A 16,074-nucleotide genomic window follows, 5' to 3' on the forward strand; every position below is an offset into this window, starting at 1 on the left:
AAATACAAGGAAGTTCCTACTCTCAAAAAGTTTATATTACAGTAGAAGACAAACATAGTGTCTGGAAAGTGAAGGAGGATGAAAAGATAGCTATAGTGGAATACCAATGTTAGTGATGTGGTAGAATAAGGTAGAACATTATTTGACAAGGGAGTGAAATAAACATATTTAGGCCAATTCATGAAATGATCATTTTGTCCAAGGCTTTACTAATGAGGAACACTCTCTTCTTTGTCTTTATCTACCAAAATGAAATTAAAATGATATCAACAATTTGAACAGGGAGTTGGTCTGAATTAAATACTTCATTTGGAAGTATATATGGTGGACTATAAAATTTGAAATATTACTACCTTTATCTCAATTAATTTAATTTTTTATGGTATCAACTCAATGTCTAAGATGATGTTAGCTAAGGCTTGAAAATGATTTTGACCATAAGTTCAAATAAAAATTTGAAATAATTAAAATTTGAAATTTCTAGCTCAATTAATTATAGTCTATACTTTTTGTAAGAATTATGTATAATCATAGAAGATTGAAATATATACTGAAATTCTGAATACTGTGAACGCAGTATTTTGTAGTAACAAAACCAAGTACAGGCTAATCTGGTTTCTTTATATTTATTTTTATTGCTCAATTGTGAAATCATTTAGAATTATTGGTCTTAAGATATTAAATAATGAGCATCCCAAAAGACCCATTTCATAAATTACATACAATGACATAATCATACATAAAAAAAATCCCAATTAAGAAACAAATGATACTTCCTAGAACAAAAAACATCTGCTATGATTTGAGCAGAATGACCTCTTAGGATCAGGGATAAAGAGAATTCTTCTAAGTATAGCAGAAAGGGATAACTTTAGTTTGATGAATGATGGAATCTTTTTGTTTAGTAAACTAAATATATCTTAGACCTATGACCATCCCAAAGAGCAGACTTTTCACTCCATACTTTTGATTTACTTCCATTCCCATTCTCAGGAAGTTTCATTTAATATTTCTAAACTAGCTACCATGGACAAGATTGGCATAGCATTTTAATGAAGTTCTGCTATTTCTACCAAGTAGAGTTGAACATAAATTTTTTCATTAGTTGAGATGCATTAGAATATTCTTGAGTGGAAGAAGGACAAGAAGAATATTGTGTCAAGAAATGAATACTTTGAATCATAGAAAAGTCCAATAAACACTTTTAAAGACAAATTATCTCCCCTGCCCCCCACTCCCCCCCCACAGCATAGCTGGAACCTATGATCCACTTGAACATATATTAGGGAAATTCACATTCTCCAAGGACATCACATTTTACCTTTGGATATTTCCAACTGGTAGGAATCCCATAATCCCATCTCCACAACAAATTAAAATCTACCTCCCATCTATGTCACTTTTTCTTCTAATCATTCTTCCAAGTGACAATCTTTCAACTAAATAGCCTGTTTTCTTTGTTAATGAATAATTCACCTACTTTCTTCAACAGAGGATAATGAATCATGATCTCTAGGCCTTTCACCATTCTGTCATATTCTTATAACTGTAACAGTGTTACCCACTGTCTTGCCAATAGTCTTTTAATTGTTACTATATTATATTCATCTGCAGTTACTTAAATTTCAAGTATCTACTATTTTTTTTATTTGGTACAACAGTATTGGACTAGGATTTCATGATTTAGGGAGCTTCTTGAATAGAGGAAACTATTTCTTTCAATATAGATTGGGAACATATCTGGACTTTAGTTTTAGAGAGATGCCCTGAGTACTGAGAAGATGGGACATATGCAGGGTCAAATAATAAATATATATCATATGCAAGAGTTAAACCAAGAGTGTGACTAAAAAAAATGAAAAGTTTCATGAACAGCCACATCTTTAAAATTTTCCTTAGTTTTTAAAAATTTTCATTGTTTTTCCTTCGGTTTCAGAATTTCATTTTTATCCACATGTACAAAAATGTTTATAGCAGTTCTCTTTGTGATGGCAAAGAATTAGAAATCCAAGGGATGCCCATGAGTTGGGGAATGACTGAACAAATTGTAGTATATGAATGGCATGGAATACTATTGGACTATAAGAAATGATGAGCAGGAAGATTTCAGAAAAAACCTGGAAACGGCTTCTGAGAACTGTTGCAGAGTGAAGTGAGCAGAACCAGGAGAACATTATACACTATTAATGACTATGTGTTGTGATGATCAACTTTGATAGCTTTAGCTATTCTCAGTAATACAGTGATCTAAGATAATTCCAAAAGACTCATGATGGAAAATGCTATCCACATTCCAAGAAGTAACTATGGTACCTGAATGCAGATCACAGCATACTATTTTTGCTTCTTTTTGGTTATTTTATCTTGTGAATTTCCCCTTTTTGTTTCATTTCTTCTTTTATATATAACTAAGATAGAAATGTTTTATATGATTGCATGTGTATGACCTATATCAGATGACTTGCCATCTTAAGGAGTACAAAAGAGGAAGGAAAAATGGAAATTAAATCTTACAAAACTAAATGCCAATATTTTCAACAATGAATGAGATGATTCAAACTACTTCCAATTGTTTAATAATAAAGAGAGTCAGCTACACCCAGAGAGAGAACTATGGGAAATGAGGGTGGACCACAACATAGCATTTCTACCCTTTCTATTATGGTTTGCTTGCAGTTTTGTTTTTCTTCTTAGGCTTTTCTTTCTTTCTAGAAATTATTTTTCTTGTGCAGCAAGAAAATGTATACATATGCAAATATGTATACATATATTGAATTTAACAAATATTTTAACATATATACCATGTATTGGACTACCTGCCATCTAGAGGAGGGGATGGGGAGAAGGAGGGGAAAAGTTGGAACAGAAAGTTTTGCAAGGGTCAATGTTGAAAAATTACCCATGTGTATGTTTTGTAAATAAAAAGCTATAATAATAATAAAAAGTAACTACTGAAAACTATCTTTATGTATAATTGGAAAAGTAAAATATTAAGTTGGGGGAAAGAAATACTGTACTAAAATAAGTCAACATTTTTACAAATGGAGAGGGATTAGGAGGAACAGGAACAATGGGAGGAAGAGTAACACAAGGAGAGTTTATATATATCTATGACTATAGATATTAGATTTTCTTTGATTTATCAGGATCTTCTTCATGACAACATAGTAATTCAGAAATTACTGGTATGATGGCCATAAGGCTGACAGAACAAAATGTGAAAGAACAACATGAAATCAGAACCAAGTGTCTTTTTTTTTTCATGAGGAGGAAAATATATTTTCAATTGCTGGTTGAAAGGTAAAATAGGGAGAACCAGTTTATATATCGACCATGACTCACATCTATAAACCAAACTGATAAAATATGACCTGTGTTCATAATAATCCAACATTTAGAAGAATCTTTATGAAATGATTCCTTTTTTGTCCTCAGTTAGAAACCAAAAATTTATTCTCTATCTCTTCTGGATTGGGGGAGCTTCAGCTTCCAGAATTTTAGGAAAATTGGTTCTCTCCTATGTGGCTCCCATTGTATCCTCATGATGAAAAACCAAGGTATACCCAACAACATGAGGACTTATTTAGGGATAGGTCTTTATGAAAAACAGTAGGAAATCAGGCAAATGTATTCTTTAAAGAATACATTTTTTTTTAAATGCAACAGAAAGGAATTTATAGGGACTTCTGGCCAAGATGGCTGAGAGGAGGCACATATCTGCATGAGCTCCGTGTTTTCTCTCAGAATGTATTTCATGACAAGCTTCGGAATTAATGTTTGACTGAACCCCCCCCACAAATAATTACCAACAGAAGACATCCTTGAAATTTGCCAGAAAGGGTCTGTTTTTGCTCGGGAGTGGGGACAAACAGATTGGACACAGGCTGAGGGTAAGTAGCAAGAGCAAGGAACTTTGAAACTGGAGTGGGGAGGGGTGTGATCTCTACTGTTTCTGCAGAATGACCTACAGTGTGGATATTCTGGCCTGACAGCAAGCCAGGATCAGAAGAGAAGCTGTAAATGCAGGAGTTAAAGACTAAAACCCCAAAAAGCTAGTGTTTCTCAGGACCCGGCCACCCCCATCCCCATTCAGAGTGATTCAGCCCGTTCTTAGAGCCTCAGAGCCTCAGAGCACAGACACAGCCCAATCATTGCCATCCTGGTAGTGCCTCATTGCTGACTCCCTTAACCTGTAGAGGAAGCCTGATAACACCATCCACCCCCACCTCCCCCCCAAAAAAAAAGGCAGACTCCATTTGTTTTTCATGTCAGTTTGTTTTCTTTGATTCTGCACTGACAAAATTAACAAACAATTTAAAAGGACTCTAACCATTGATACCTTCTATATGGATAGAGAGCAGACTTCAAACCCTGAGGAAATTAAAAACAGACTGTCCCCAGAGGAATCCCCAAAGGGGAATATGATCTGCTCCTCAATACACAAACCTCTCATAGAAGAAATCAAAAAGGCTCTCACAAGAGAGCTAGAGGAGAAATTGGAAAAGGAAAGAGAAGCTTGGCAAGAGAGTTTGGAGAAGTCATCCCACACATTTAAGATAGAGTAGATAAAGAAATCAAATCATTGAAAAACAAAATTAGTGAACTGGAAAAGGTAAACAACTCCAAGGAAAACAGAATTATTGAGGTGAAAAAAGACAATAGCTCTCTAAAAACTGAAATTGGCAAAATGGAAAAAAAATCCATAGAAAAAAATAACTCACTTAAAAACTCAATTGGACAATTACAAAAAGATATTTTAAAAAATGAGTGAAGAAAATACTTCATTAAAAATCAGAATTGAACAAATAGAAGTGAATGACTCGAGGAGACACCAAGAATCAGTCAAGCAAAACCAAAAAAATGAAACAATGGAAAAAATATCAAGTACCTTTTTGGGAAGACAACAGACCTGGAAAAGAGATCCAGGAGAGACAGTATGAGAATAATTGGACTCATTGAAAAATATGATGAAAAAAAGAGCCTGGACAGTATTTTCCACGAAATCATCAAAGAGAACTGCCCAGATGTTTTAGAACTGAAGGTAAAATAGACATTGAAAGAAATCACCTATCACCTACTGAAAAGGACCCTAAAATCAAAATGCCAAGAAATATAGTGGCCAAGTTCAAGATCCATGTGATGAAGGAAAAACATATTACAAGCTGCTAGAAAAAATCAATTCAAATATGTGGGAGCCACAATAAGGATTACCCAGGATCTACCAGCATCCACAATAAAGGATCAAAGGGCCTGGAATATGATATTCCTGAAAGGCTACCCAGCAAAAATGAGCATCTCTTTCCAGGGAAGAAGATGGACATTCAACGAAATAAAAGAATTCCATCTATTCTTGATGAAAAAACTGCATCTAAACAAAAATTTTGATATCCAAATATAGAACTCAAGCAATTTCTTAAAAGGTAAAAAGAAATCTTGAGAATGATATATCTGCCATAAAGATATATAAAGAACATATGTATAAGTCTTCTAGAAACTAGAGGTGGAAAGGAAACTGTACCAGAAAAAAGGGTAAAGTAGTGGCACTACATCTCATGAAGAGGCAAAGGTAACCTATTATATCTAAGAGAAATAATGGAGGGGGATGAACATAGTGTGTATCATATTCTCCTCAGAATTGGCTTAAAGAGAAAATAGCAACATATTTGATTTATCGTGAACTCCTTCCACTTCATTGAAAAGGGGGAGGGGAAAAGTGAAAAGGGAATGATTAAGCTAAGGGGAAGGGGATACAAAAATTGTGAGGAAAAGGGGTAAAATAGGGGGAGGAACTGTAAGGGAGAGAGAGATACTAAAAAGGCAGGGCTGTGAGAAGCAAGTGGTGCTCACTTGTTTAATACTGGGGAGAGAGTAAGGGGGAAGGAAAGGAGAAAAGCATAAGCAGGGGTTAACATGATGGCAAGCAATATAGAATTAGTCATTCTAACCATAAATGTGAATGAGGTAAACTACCCCCAAAAGAGAAATTGGTTAGCAGACTACATTAAAAGCCAGAATCCTACAATATATTGTTTACAGGAAACACACCTGAAATAGGGTGATACATACAGAATAAAGGTAAAAGGTGCTTCAGGTGAAGCAAAAAAAAAAGGAGGGGTACCCATCCTCATCTCAGATCAAGAAAAAGTAAAAATTGGTCTAATTAAAAGAGATAAGGAAGGGCAGTATATATTGCTAAAGGGTAGCATAGATAATGAAGCTGTGTCAATATTAAACATTTATGCACCAAGTGGTGCAGCTTCTAAAAGAGAAATTAAGAGAGCACAAGAAGAAATAGACAGCAAAACCATAATAGTGGGAGCTCTCTACCTTGTATTCTCAGAATTAGATAAATCAGACCACAAAATAAATAAGAAAGAAGTCAAAGAGGTAAAAAGGATACTAGAAAAAATTGATAGGATAAATCTTTGGAGAAAACTAAAGGGAGACAGAAAGGAGTATACTTTCTTCTCAGCAGTTCATGTAACCTATACAAAAATTGACCATGTATTAGGACATAAAAACCTCAAAATCAAATGCAGTAAGGCAGAAATAGTAAATGCATCCTTTTCACACCACGATGCAATGAAAATTACATTTAATAAAAAGCCAGGGGAAAATAGACCAAAAAATAATTGGAAACTAAATAATCTCATACTAAAGAAAGATTGGGTGAACCAGCAAATCATAAACACAATCAATAACTTCACCCAAGAAAATGACAATAATGAGACATCATACCAAAATGTGTGGGATACAGCCAAAGCAGTAATAAGGGGAAATTTTATGTCTCTAGAGGCCTACTTGCATAAAATAGAGAAGGAGAAGGTCAACAAATTGGGCTTACAACTAAAAATGCTAGAAAAGGAACAAATTAAAAAAAAAAAAAACAGAAAAACATAAAACTTGAAATTCAAAAAAATAAAAGGTGAGATTAATAAAATTGAAAGTAAAAAAAAAAGTATTGAATTAATTAATAAAACTAAGAGTTGGTTCTATTGAAAAAAATATAGACAAACCCTTAGTAAATCTGATTTAAAAAAGGAAAGAGGAAAATCAAATTAATGAAGAGGAAATTAGAACAATAATTAAGAGTTAATTTGCCAAACTTTATGCCAATAAATTTGATAACTTATAGGAAATTGAAGAATACCTTCAAAAATATACCTTGCCAAGATTAACAGAAGAAGAAATAAATAGTCTAAATAGTCTTATTTCAGAAAAAGAAATAGATCAAGCTATTAACCAGCTCCCTAAGAAAAAGTCCTCAGGGCCAGATGGATTTACATGTGAATTCTACCAAACATTTAAAGAACAACTAACTCCAATGTTATATAAACTATTTGAAAAAAAAAAAAAAAGGGATTTAAGGAGTGCTACCAAATTCCTTTTATGACACAGACTTTGTACTGATACCTAAACCAGGTAGGCTGAAAAGAGAGAAAAAATATATAGACCAATCTCCCTAATGAATATTGATGCTAAAATCTGAAATAAAATATTAGCAAAAAGATTACAGAAAATCATCCCCAGGATAATACACTATGATCAAGTGGGATTTATACCAGGAATGAAGAGCTGGTTCAATATTAGGAAAACTATTAGTATAATTGACTATATCAACAACCAAATTGACAAAAAGCCATATGATCATCTCAATAGATGCAGAAAAAGCATTTGACAAAATCCAACATCCATTCCTACTAAAATCACTTGAAAGTATAGGAATAAATGGGACTATTCCTTAAAATAATCAGGAGCATATATTTAAAACCATCAGTAAATATCATATGTAATGGCAATAAACTGGAATCTTTCCAAGTTAGATCAGGAGTGAAACAAGGTTGCCCACTATCACCATTACTATGCAATATTGTATTAGAAATGCTAGCCTCGGCAATAAGAGTAAAGAAAGAGATTAAAAACATTAGAGTAGGTAATGAGGAAACCAAACTATCACTTTTTGCAGATGATATGATGGTATACTTAGAGAACCCCAAAGATTCTGCTAAAAAGCTATTAGAAAAAATTCATAACTTTAGCAAAGTTGTAGGATACAAAATAAATCCACAAAGATACTCAGCATTTTATACATTACCTACAAAATCCAACAGCAAGAGATACAAAGAGAAATTCCATTCAATATAACTATTAATAGTATAAAATATCTGGGAATCTATCTACACAAGGAAAGTCTGGAATTATATGAACAAAATTACAAAACACTTGCCACAGAAATAAAGTGAGATTTAAATAATTTGAGAAATATTAAGTGCTCTTGGATACAACGAGCGTATATAATAAAGATGATAATACTCCCAAAACTAATCTATTTATTTCGTGCTATACCAATCAGGCTCCCAAGAAACTATTTTAATGACAGAAAAAATAACAACAAAATTCATATGAAGAACAAAAGGTCAAAAATTTCAAGGGAATTAATGGGAAAAAAAAATCAAATGAAGGTGACCTAGCTGTAACTGATCTAAAACTATATTATAAAGCAGCAGTCACCAAAACCATCTGGTACTTTCTAAGAAATAGACTAGTTGATCAGTGGAATATGTTAGGTTCACAGGACAAAATAGTGAATAACTCTAGCAATCTAGTGTTTGACAAACCAAAAGATCCCAGCATTTGGGATAAGAATTCATTATTTGGCAAAAAACTGCTGGGAAAACTGGAAATTATTGTGGCAGAAATTAGGCATGGACCCACACTTAACACCACATACCAAGATAAGATCAAAATGGGTCCATGATTTAGGTATAAAGAACAAGATCATAAATAAATTAGAGGAACATAGGATAGTTTATCTCTCAGCCTTGTGGAGAAGGAAGGAATTTGTCACCAAAGGAGAACTAGAGATCATTATTGATCACAAAATAGAAAAATTTGATTACATCAAATTAAAAGTTTTTGCACAAACAAAACTTATGCAAACAAGATTAGAAGGGAAGTAATAAACTGGGAAAACATTTTTGCAGTTAAAGGCCTCATCTCCAAAATACATAGAGAACTGACTCTATAAGAAATCAAGCCATTCTTCAATTGATAAATCATCAAAGGGTAGGAACAGACAATTTTCAGAGGATGAAATTGAAACCATTCCCACTCATATGAAAGTGTGTTCCAAATCACTATTGCTCAGAGAAATGCAAATTAAGACAACTTTGAGATACCACTACACACCTGTCAGATTGGCTAAGATGACAAGAAAAAATAATGATGAATGTTGGAGGGGATGTGGGAAAACTGGGACACTGATATATTGTTGGTGGAGTTGTGAAAGAATCCAACCATTCTGGAGAGCAATCTGGAATTATGCCCCCAAAGTTATCAAACTGTGCATATCCTTTGATCCAGCAGTGCTCCTATTGGGATTATATCCCAAAGAAATACTAACGAAGGGAAAGGGACCTGTATGTGCCAAGCTGTTTATAACAACCCTTTCTGTAGTTGCTAGAAAGTGGAAAATAAATGGATGCCCATCAATTGGAGAATGGTTGGGTAAATTATGCTATATGAATGGTATGGAATATTATTGTTCTGTAAGAATTGATGAGCAGGATGAATACAGAGAGGTTTGGAGAGACCTACATTAACAGATGCTGAGTGAAATGAGCAGAACCAGGAGATCATTATACACTCTAACAATGATACTATATGAGGATGTATTCTGAGGGAAGTGGATATCTTCAAGAAAGAGAAGATTGAGTTTAGATCCAATTGATCAATGATGGACAGAATCAGCTACACCCAGGGAAGGAACATTGGGAAATGAGTGTAAACTTTTTGCATTTTTTTTTCTTCCCAGGTTATTTTTTCCTTCTGAATCCAATACTTCCTGTGCAACAAAAAACAAAAAATAACAACAACAAAAAAATTTCATTTCTGCACACATATATTGTATCTAGAATATACTATAACATATTTAACATGAATGAGAATTCCTGCCATCTAGTGCAGGAGGTGGAGGGAAGGGGGGGGGAAATTCAGAACAGAAGGGAGTGCAAGGGATAATGTTGGAAAAAATTATCTATGCATATGTACTGTCAAAAAAAAGTTACGAGAAAGAAAGAAAGAAAGAAAGAAAGAAAGAAAGAAAGAAAGAAAGAAAGAAAGAAAGAAAGAAAGAAAGAAAGAAAGAAAGAGAGAAAGAAAGAAAGAAAGAAAGAAAGAAAGAGAAAGAAAGAGAGAAAAAGAAGAAATAGAAAAGAAAATAAAGTAATTTATATTCTTGACAGATTTCTATATTTCTTGTCCTTATAGGTTGTTAAACTCTGCTTCTTTCTTTTTTGTGAATCTGTTGAAACTCTTCCTTCTAAAATCAAGGCTGTATATCAGAGATATTTTTAAGTTAAGGTTTTTTTTCTTTTTTTATAAGAACTAAAGGTGAGCTAATTTTCTCCTTTCCTGTATTTTTGAGGTCAATTTTTTAAAAAAAATGTATATATTTACATTCATCCTTGTTAAAAAAAAATAACATTGTTAGATTTAGCTCATCTTTTTAAGCTGGTAATATCCTGATTGTCATAAAAAGGCCTAGTTTCTGGCCATCAGCAAAACAGATAATATAACATATGATTTATTCCTAATGATTAATTAAAAAAAAAGAAAAAAAAAAAAACATTGAATGAAACAGGATCAAGGAAAATCCCAGGGCAACCCAGTGGTTCATCTCTCTAGCTTGACGTTCATTGATTAGATTCAGAAATTCAAAAAACTTCCACAATTCTCCATCTAACTGAAAAATTTATATGTAACACATTTTTAAAGCAATAATTTAATTTTATTTGGAGGTTGTTGTTTTTTTTACTTTCCAGAAAAAAAAAAAACACACATTTCATAATATCTGTAAAAACAACAATATGTTTACACTGACTTTTACATTTTGAAATGTTGGAATATTCATCAAATCCAATGTAATATGTAACAAAAGCAAAAGAGAGATGAATACATTTAGATTAGGGCATTTTATGGTTAAAACGTTTACATCAAAAGCCTTTGAAAGTTTAATTTATTAAATCAATTCATAAAAAACAATATGTTGCCAAATGATTTGCTGAAACCTCTATATACTATCATTATCTCCTTCTGTGTAGTCATTCTAATAATCCTATTCAAAAAATACTCTGATGCTCTTTATTTTGGTTCTTTGACTTCTACTTCTTTTATTCTACTTCATTTGTTGATGGACATTAACTTTGTCTTTAATACTGCATTCCAGAATTCTAATAGGAACTGAAATTCTTTTTTTCCCTCCAAACTTATATGAAAAGTAATTTATTTATTTTTCAGCATTCATTTTTAAAATTTTGTTTGTTCTTTTTTTTAATAATAGGTTTTATTTTCAAAATACATGCAAAGATATTTATTCAACATCCACTCTTGCAAAACTTTGTGCTCCAAAATTTTCTCCTTCACTCCTCTATCTCTTCTAGATTCTAGATAGCAAGTAATCCAGTATATATTAAACATGTTAAATTATTCTATACATATTCCCACAATTATCATGCTGCATAAGAAAAAACATATCAAAATGGAAAAAAAAAGAGAAATAAAAAAGCAAGCAAAAAAAAAAAAGATGAAAAACTATGTTGGGATCCACATTCAGTACCCAGAGTCCTCGTTCTTGATGTAAATGGCTCTCTCCATCACATCTATTGGAATTGGCCTATCACCTCATTGTTAAAAAGAGCCATGTCTGTCAGAACTGGTCATCACACAGTCTTGTTGTGGCTGGATGCAATGTTCTCTTAGTTCTAGTCACTTTCCTTAGCATCAGTTCATCTAAGTCTTTCCAGCCCTTTTTGAAATCATCCTGCCAGTCATTTCTTATAGAACAATAATATTCCATAACATTCATATACCATTCAGCCATTCTCCAATTGATGGGGGTCCATGAAATTTCCAGTTTCTAGCTACTGACTTCAGACTGCCTATCCAGTTAATTTACATTGCTAAATTAGCCAGATTGGTGCACCTTATTTTTGTACCTTTGTATACATTTGTTTCGTGCCTGTCTACTTCTGCTTCCTACAATCCCTAACTCCTTGTTCCTCTGGTTATTAGATTCTACATAAAATTATTCTTTGCACCCCAATTCTAGTAATTTCTACCCCCAACAGAAATTATTGTATATTTATTGGGGTACACATCATATTTCTATGTGCATATTTTATTTCTGTTTTTCAAGAAAATATAAGGTCTTCAAGGGAAAAGACTGATTTTTCTTTTCTTTTTTAAAGCTTTCTAATTTCAAAAAAATATGCATAGATAATTTTTAACATTCACTTTTGCAAAACCTTGTGTTCCAATTTTTTCTCTCTCCCTTCCTCCCACCCCTTCCCAGATAACAAGTAATCCAATATATGTTAAACATGTATAATTCTTCTATATATATTTCCACAATACCATGCTGCACAAGAAAAATCAGATCAAAAAGGAAAAAAAATAAAATGAAAGCAAAAAAAACAACAAAAATGTGGATAGACTGTGTTGTGATCCACACTTAGTGCTCACAGTCTTCGCTCAATGCAGATACTTCTCTCCATCAAAAGACTGTTGAACAGGCTTGAATCACTTCACTGTCGAAAAGAGCCCCATCCATCAGATCATCATATAATCTTGTTGCTGTTGTTCACTTCTCAATGTTCTCATTTTATTTAGCATCAGTTCATGTAAGTCTCTCCAGGCCTTTCTGAAATCATTCTGCTGATTGTTTCTTATAGAACAATAATATTCTATAATATTTATATACCATAACCTATAAAGCCATTCTCCAACTGATGGATATGCACTCAGTGTCTAATTCCTTGTCACTATAAAAAGGGCTGTTACAAACAATTTTGCAGATGTGCGTCATTTTCCCTTTATCATCTCTTTGGGATACAGGTCCAGAAGAGACACTGCTGGATCAAAGGGTATGCAGTTTGATAGTCCTTATTATTCTCCAGAGTGGTTGATCAGTTCACAATCCTACCAACAATGAATGTGTCCCAGTTTTCCCACAACCCCTCCAACATTCATCATTATCTTTTCCCATCATCTTAACCAATCCGAGAAGTATGTAGCAATAGCTCAGAGTTGTCTTAATTTGCATTTCTCTAATGAAAAGTAATTTAGAGCATTTTTCATATGTATAAACATGTTTTAATTTCTTCATCTGAAAATTGTCTATCCATATCATTTGATGATTTATCAATTAGAGAATGACTTGTATTCTTATACATTTTAGATAATTCTCTATGTATTTTAGAAATGAAGCCTTTATCAGAACCCTTTGATGTAGAAATTTTTCTCCAGTTTACTGCTTCCCTTCTAATCTTATCCACATTTATTTTGTTTGTCCAAAAATTTCTAAATTGAACATAACCAAAATTATCCATTTTGTATTTCATAATGTACTCTAGCTCTTCTTTGTCCACAAATTCCTTTTTCCTCCACAGATCTGAGATGTAGACTTTAAAATTTTTTTTTCATTTTATTTAATAGTTTTTATTTACCAGATATATGCATAGGTAATTTTACAACATTGACAAGTGCCAAAACTTTTGTTCTAATTTTCCCCCTTCCCCCCAGATGTCAGGTTGACCAATATATGTTAAATATTATTAAAGTATAAATTAAATACAATATATGTATACATGTCCAAAAAGTTGTTTTGCTATACAAAAATAATCAGACTTTGAAATAGTGTACAATTAGCCTGTGAAGGATATGCAAAATGCAGACGGACAAAATTAGAGACATTGTGAATTCTATGTATGGTCCATAGTCATTTCCTAGAGTTCTTTTGCTTGGTGTAGTTGGTTCAGTTCATTATTGCTCTATTGGAACTGATTTGTTGAAAATGGACACATCCATCAGAATTGATCATCATATAGTATTGCTGTTGAAATATACAACAATCTCCTGGTCCTGCTCATTTCACTCAGCATCAGTTCATGTAAGTCTCTCCAAGCCTTTCTGAAATCATCCTGTTGGTCATTTCTTATAGAACAATAATATTGCATAATATTCATATACCACAATTTGTTCAGCCATTCTCCAATTGATGGGCATCCACATAGTTTCAAGTTTCTAGCCACCAAAAGAGGGCTGCCACAAACATTCTTGCATATACAGGTCCCTTTCCCTACTTTAAGATCTCTTTGGGATATAAGCCCAGTAATAACACTGCTTGGTCAAAGAGTATGCATAGTTTGATAACTTTTTGAGCATAGTTCCAAATTGCTATCCAGAATGGCTGGATGTATTCACAATTCCACCAACAATGTATCAGTGCCCCTGTTTTCCCACATCCTCTCCAACATTCATCATTATTTTTTCCTGTCATCTTAGCCAATCTGACAGGTGTGTAGTGGTATCTCAGAGTTGTCTTAATTTGCATTTCTCTGATTAATAATGAATCTTTTCATATGAATAGAAATAATTTTAATTCATTCATCTGAGAATTGTCTGTTCATATCCTTTGACCATTTATCAATTGGAGATTGGCTTGATTTCTTATAAATTAGAGACAATTCCCTATATATTTAGGAAATGAGGCCTTTAATGAAAACTTTGACTGGAAAAAGTTTTCCCAGTTTATTATTTTCCTTCTAATCTTATCTGCATTAGTTTTGTTTCCACAAAAACTTTTCAATTTGATATAATCAAAGTTTTCTATTTTGTGATCAATAATGATCTCTAGTTCTTCTTTGGACATAAATTCTTTCCTCTTCCATAAGTCTGAGAGGTAAACGATCCTATGTTTTTCTAATTTATTTATAATATCATTCTTTATTCCTAGGTTATGAACTGATTTTGACCTGACCTTGGTGTACGGTGTTAAGTGTGGATCAATGCCTAGTTTCTGCCATATTAATTTGCAATTTTCGCAGAAATTTTTGTCAAACGTTGAGTTCTTATCCCAAAGGCTGGGGTCCTTGGGTTTGTCAACCACTAAGTTATTAGAGTTATTGATTATTTTGTCCTTTGGACCTAACCTATTCCACTGATTAACTAGTCTATTTCTTGGCCAATATCAAATGGCTTTGGTAACCTCTGCTTTATAATATAATTTTAGATCTGGTACAGCTAGGCCACCTTCATTTGATTTTATTTTCCATTAATTCCTTGAAATTCTTGACCTTTTGTTTTTCCATACAAACTTTGTTTTTATTTTTCTAGATCATTAAAATAGTTTTTGGGAGTCTGATTGGTATAGCACTAAATAAATAGATTAGTTTAGGTAGTGTTGTCATCTTTATTATATTTGCTTGCCCTATCCAGAAGCATTTAATATGTTTCCAGTTGGTTAGATCAGACTTAATTTGTGTGGGAAGTGTTTTGTAATTTTGCTCATATAGTTTCTAATTTTCCATTGGCAGATAGCTAACTACATATTTTATATTATCAGTAATTACTTTAAATGGAATTTTTCTTTGTAACTCTAACTGTTGGATTTTGTTAGTAACATATAAGAATGCTGATGACTTATGTTGGTTTATTTGTATCCTGCAACTTTGCTAAAGGTGTGGATTATTTCTAATAGTTTGTTAGTGGAATCTTTGGGATTCTCTAAGTATACCATCATATCATCAGCAAAGAGTGATAATTTGGTTTCATTATCTACTCTAATTCCTTTAATCTCTTTCTCCACTCTCATTGCCAAAGCTAGCATTTCTAATACAATATTGAATAGTAATGGTGATAGTGGACAACCTTGTTTCACCCCTGATCTTAATGGGAATGGTTGCAGTCTTTCCCCATTACATATGATGCTTATTGATGGTTTTAAATAGATGATACTGATTATTTTAAGGAAAATTCCATTTATTCCTACACTCTCAAATGTTTTTAATAGAAATGGATGTTGGATTTTATCAAATGCTTTTTCTGCATCTATTGAGATGATCATATGATTTTTGTTCATTTGGTTATTAACATGGCCAATTATACTGATAGTTTTCCTAATATTGGACCAGCCCTGCATTCCTGGTATAAATCCTACTTGATCATGATGAGAAGCAAATACTTAATGTATCCCGTTAGAATAGAAAACCATTGGCTAGATGTTCAAGGGTCAAC

The sequence above is a fragment of the Sminthopsis crassicaudata genome, chromosome 1, assembly GCF_048593235.1.
Source record: "Sminthopsis crassicaudata isolate SCR6 chromosome 1, ASM4859323v1, whole genome shotgun sequence".
Classification (NCBI taxonomy): Eukaryota; Metazoa; Chordata; class Mammalia; order Dasyuromorphia; family Dasyuridae; genus Sminthopsis; species Sminthopsis crassicaudata.